The following is a 6,000-nucleotide window of genomic DNA, read 5'->3' as shown; positions in this document are numbered from 1 at the left end:
TTCGGAAACACATCCTCATCTCCACCAACTCCACTTGCCATTATTTCGGTCCTTTACTTTGTGTTAGTTATTATCTTGTGTTTACTCTTGCTAGCACTTGTTACTTGTTAAGATTTTCATATAGGTTGTCCACCTAGCTGCATATATAGAAAACTTATTATTTTTTGATCCTAAAATTTGCAAAAGAAGTTAAAATTCTGTCAGTCGCCTAATGACCCCCCCCCCTCTAGTCGACCATGTCGATTCTTTTAGCTGCCAACAAGGTTAATCTCCTCCCCTCCCCCTCCGACCATCGCTCCACGGCAGTGCGGAATGGGTGGGTATTCCCGTTACTATTGTGTTTCCTAAATCAACAAAAAAACAAATCCACACAAAAGAAATATGTGCCAGCATGTCTTGCATAGTTCAGTGATAACATTGTGGGCTTATTAATTTTGAGGAGTTTGCTCATCAAAATTACTATGGAATCTTGTTGTAGTTACCTAGATTCATATCCTCGCTGGCTAGCTAACTAGAAGGTCAGCATCTTCGTTACACCCAGAGTTATGGCACATTGCATCTCGAACTCGCTGTTCTCGGCATCGAACGGTGACTTCACGCCTGCCTCGAGGAACTCGTCATCGCAATATTTGGGAATATCCAACGCGGAGCTGAGGCTCGTCACCGCGTCGCCCAACCTGCCTGACAAGATGCCCCTGGCAGCTTTGTCAAACAAGCCCATAGCTCTGGAGTACATATTGTCACAGTAGGCGAGGACCTGTTGGATCATCTGGTCCTTTTCCTCGGCCTTCAGGATGGCAATGCGCTTGCGGGTGTCCACAGCTGTCGCACTGGCAATCTTAGTGGCAATGACAGCAAGGCCACGCTTGTCTGTGGTGGCGCTGTCCTTGTTGGCCTTGAAGAACTTGATGCAGATATCATAGATGTCAGCGCCGTCGAAGCGCTTGCACGTATCTTCTAGGATGGAAGCACTGGACGAGACGAGGAGGAGGACAACAACGAGAAGCGAGAGAGCTTGTGATGGCCTCATGGCTTTGCTACAACGATTTTCTTGTGTTTCTGAGATGTTCTGTGTGTCGAGGTTGGTTTGTCAAACTGTAGGTGCATGGTATATATAGAATATTTTCATCTAGAACAATAAACTCGGATGTATATCAATCAATCAATGCCGAAGAACCTTGGCAGAAAACATGGCTACTATTAATTATCACTTATTGCTTACTTATCTATCAATAAATATTGGATACATCTATCTATTGATCAAATTATTAAAGCAATATAAACCGGATAGTCCAGATTTAAACCATAGAAAAATAATGGTGGTGATTTAATATGCGTAAATGGAATGTCCAATGGAGATTTATAAGATCTTTTCCTCGGGATTTCTTAAATTTTTCAAAGGGTGGGTTGCTCTAGATGACACTTGCCATGCAATCACTTGGAGTGGCCAACCAACAACTAGTGGTTGGTGCAGTTATTTACAACCGGGGTGCAACCCGAGGGGGAAAAGACCAATAGGATATCCCCATGTGACCGTTGTTAGGATAGGGATACACACGACAACTGGTACTCGCACCACAACGGTCAAAACAAATTGAACTCTTAGTTCCTCAAGGTAGGAGAATCGCAGTAGCGATTTCCTAACCCAAAGAAGAAATGAACCACACTGCAAGAGATTTTCAAATTCTTCACTCAAAGAAATAGGATAGTTTGAGCATTACTAGGAAATGTCTTTGTATCACCTAAACCCCTCTTAACAATACGATGTTCCCTGTGACTCAAATAAAAAGATAGAAACTACTAAAATACAATGTCTTCACGTTCCAATTCTTCTGGCAATTTCTTCAAAGGCATGCACCAATTTCTTCAATGCATTTACATTTTAGGGGGGGGGGGGTATCTTTGACGGCTAAACCAGGTTTTTAGGGACTATTCTTCTGTGTACACTCACAAACACACATTCCAAAACCACAAAGGGGCACTAGATACACTTACATCAGTGACATCGTATTTCACATTCTCATTTGTCATTTTCCATTGGAAAGGAGATCTCATTTATGCCAATGGACCTATTCATCGTTGACACATGTATTTGCAACATTTTTTTGATTGGTAAATATATCGATTCTTTTTTTGCTACAGAATTGTGCTAGACAGTTGTTGGAGCACTGCATCCTGAAAAGGAGCACGAAATCAAATTTCTATTTTCTACAAATACGAGAAGATAATGTAGAGGTTATATGCAAGGAGGAAGCCGCATCCGAAAGGAACCCCGCTGAAGACAATCTGTGTGGAATCTTCTGGGTCTTATAGCAAAAAAAAATGACATGATGAGTAACTATATCCTACCATGGTAAAGTACCACGTGCTTCCATTCTCCCATGTTAAAGAAACAAATTTAAGTGCTTCCAGAAAAAGGTGTATGTTCAGTATGGGACATGGAGTATTTGATCCCGAGCTCATATGCTCCCGCACAAGTAAAATTGAAAAAAAAAAGTAAAATTTTCAGTCGAAATGACATTCGTGGAGGTCTGGGCAAAAAAAATAAAATCGATGGTCCAAAAAGACTATTGTTAGAAGCATTTTGTAGCATCGATTTTGTTATTTTTGCCCAGACCTCCACAAATGTCATTTCAATCTGAAATTTTAAACGCACTTCGAATATTCATCGATGTTCATCACAAAAAAAATTCAGATTTTTTTGATTTTATTACTATTTTTTTATTTTACTCTTCATGCGGGTGCATATGAGCTCGGGGTCAAAAGAGGACTTTCGGTGTGTTCACAACTTCTGAAAAAATTAGAGCAGCCAGGACTACCCTTTACGGGTTATTTTTATAGAAGAGCAACCCTGACCACACAAATGCCCAGGACTCGAACTCTTGCGGGCAGCACGCTCGCGCAGCTGGCCAACCGAGCGACGCTAGGTTCTCAGCCGATGAAAAAAATCAAATCCAAACTCGAAGTGCAAATACAAAAGTTATCAGGGAAGAGAAAATGTCAATTATGAGGGGGCAATAGCGACGACCTCATTCCCTTCTACTGCAACTCCTGATCGTGTCTGATGAGATTCAGTACAGGATTTCTACAGCAACACGCTAAACGCCCGGCCTGCTCCCCAACGAACCAGCAGGGTCCTGCAAACCCACGAATCACTCTCTTCACAGCCCCAGTACACGGGCCTGGAAGCAACTTTAACTTAAAATCAAGCAGTAACGAGCAGCTTAGCTTATTACTAGGCTACTGAAAGAAACGACACTAGCTAAGCTCCCGCAAATCTATTTACTCTATATTCTTAACAAATTGCAGGAATACCCTGTCCTCTCGCGAGGTTCGTCCAAAAAATGCCGACAGTTAAGCTCTCAAAACTTCTGGGTGTACCCGTCTGCACCGTGACGACTCTGCATCTCTGGCGCCAGAAGACCTGAAACCACGATCAGTAGGGTCTCCAATGTAAGGCAGTCGATTGATGGTGAATTTTCAAGAATATGGGACGCAGTTCAGCCAAGCTCTTTGAAGAGTAAAACCTAGCTAGAGATGTCCACTCTCGGGTGGAGCTTGTCATGCAGGTATCTTGGCATCTGCCTTGGAGGTGAGGGGTCACCAAAAAGCAATTCATCGATTTTTTTTTCAAAACTATGATATATTTTATAGCATTTTCGGAAACTATAGGACGTAATGCAAAAAAACCAAAACTAGTAGCCCGTCGGCCATCTTCTGGCCGAAGTAGTAGTTTTCGGCCACAGTTAGGCCGAAGTAGGGTTTTCGGCCAACACTTGACCGAAAAGTGGGGCACCTGGCCGAAAAGTTAATTTTCGATCAACTCTTGGCCGAAATAGACTTTTTGGTCAAGTCTAGGCCGAAAAGTACTACTTCGGTCTCGTGTAGGCCGAAGTTGCATGGCTCATGCTGAAATGTATTTTCTCGCCACCCGTTTCCCGCCAACCCCTTCCCGCCACTCGTTTCTCGCCAACCCCTTCCCGCCATATGTTCCCGCCACCCGTGTCCCGCCAATCCCTTCCCGCCTTATTTTCCCGCCAATCCCTTCCCGCCTTATTTTCCCGCCAATCCCTTCCCGCCTTATTTCCCCGCCAACCCTTTCCCGCCATAACGCAGTTATTCTTTCCCGCCATTTTCTCCTCTGTATCTATAAAACCCCCTTCAGCCGAAGGTGGATAAGCATTCCAGTATAGTGTAGTCGAGATGTCCCATTATCCGTTCGATCGTAGTTTTCACCCTGGGATGAGCAGCACTCTTCTGAGTCTAGTTACCGATTTCAGGATGGACAATAGGATAGTTCCATGGGACGAACTCATCGGTAGTGACACCATAATGAATGAGTTGGCTCACCAATTACGTAGGTCTGGGTGGCCTGAAAGGACCTATGAGGAGGTACGTCAAGAACTTCTTAGGTTGCATGAAAGGTGGAAGAAGGTAGTGGAGCCGAAGAGTGAAACTTTTAGAAGGACTGCAGCAAAGAATACATTTTTATGGACTGAGGAGAGCGAGGACGACGAAGATATCTTCATGTCGCCACTTCCGGGTTCTGCATCGTCGAAGGGCAAGAGTTCTGCATCGTCCAAAAGCAAGACTTCTGCATCCTCAAAGGGCAAGAGTTCTGCATCCAGCAAGGGCAAGAGTTCTGCATCGACGGAGGGCAAGAGGACCGCATCGTCGAAGGGCAAGAAGGCTGCATCAATGGAGGATGACGATGATGACTTCATGTAGTATGTAAGATGTATTCCAATTGTACCGTTTCATTCAGATGTATTTGCATCATTAGTTTGTATTGTATTATTGTAGGGCATTATGTTCTATCTGAATTTCATTTTGTAGTATGTAAGATGTATTGCACAAGTTCAACTGGAATAAGAATGCGAATTAATAGTAATATGTCTCTCGCATACATAAAACAATATGTCTCCTGATCAGATAAAAGGAAGTGCGATAGTAACACATACATGAAGCATGTCTCATACATAAATACTGACACACATATGCGAATAGTCTGAAACTAACATAGATAATGAGTCATACATAGATAGATAAGCATATCACTGCGGGGGACGGCGACGAGTTTGGGTCTTCCTCGGGAGAGGACCGGAAGGCGATAAGCGCTGAGGCGGTGGACAAGGCTCGCGATAACCACGACCATAGTTAACCTCGTCTGTCACGGTCTATGTCTCCTGCGTCGGTGGTGGTGGTGGAGTGTGAAACACTATCTGCGAGAAGTCATAAATGTTTGTAGCATGGTCATCATCCTCGCGGTCGCCCTCAAAGTAATCAGCACCACCACTAAGGATGGGTGACTGCTCTGAATGCATAAACGGTTGCGACTGGTTGCCTCCTGCGGTAAAGTAAAACATGTAAAATTGATACAAATGCATGAACGATTACTACTCCGTTGAAAAGAATGTAGTGAGTAGGGTTACCTAGTTCCATCTGCTGATGCCAGTAAGTGCTCCCTAGCTGTGAAGGAGGTGGCTCATGCCAGGAAGAGCTCCCTGGCTGTGAAGGAGGTGGCTCATGCCAGGAAGAGCTCCCTGGCTGTGAAGGATGAGGTTCTTCACGGTGCACAGAAGGTCGTGGTTGTGAACGGTGCACAGAGGGTCGTGGTTCTGAATGCTGTACAGAGGGACGTGGCGGACGATGTGCTGGAGGAGGAAGTGCAACATCCGAAGACCGTCTACACGTAACAGCTGCGTAAATCCCGCGTAGCTTGTCATCAAGACGCCTCAACCATAAGACGCCCTCTCGCGGTGGGATAGTTTCTCCCCTCTGATAGTGCCGCATTAAAGCGGAAACCTCCTCTCACGCCTGTACTGTCAAGTCACCCTGTAGATGAAGAGTTAACCAATTATATCCTCGTTGTATGATAGACACCACGAATAGACATCCCAGTTTAACAAAAGACTCAACATATAAGAACCAAGGCATTTACCGCGTGGTGTCTGGTTCCCACAACAGAGGCAGTTGGGTACATATCGCTGGTGAGAGAGG

General features: G+C 44.5%; 1 pseudogene; it reads right to left on the bottom strand.

Annotated features, from left to right (window-relative positions):
- Positions 1 to 380: 380 nt before the first annotated feature.
- LOC119305866 lies at positions 381 to 1,129 on the bottom strand (annotated as a pseudogene).
- Between the last annotated feature and the right edge of the window lie 4,871 nt (positions 1,130 to 6,000).

The sequence above is a fragment of the Triticum dicoccoides genome, chromosome 5B, assembly GCF_002162155.2.
Source record: "Triticum dicoccoides isolate Atlit2015 ecotype Zavitan chromosome 5B, WEW_v2.0, whole genome shotgun sequence".
NCBI lineage: Eukaryota > Viridiplantae > Streptophyta > Magnoliopsida > Poales > Poaceae > Triticum > Triticum dicoccoides.
The sequence above is the reverse complement of the archived record's forward strand: the minus strand, read 5'-3'. Positions and strand labels throughout refer to the sequence as shown.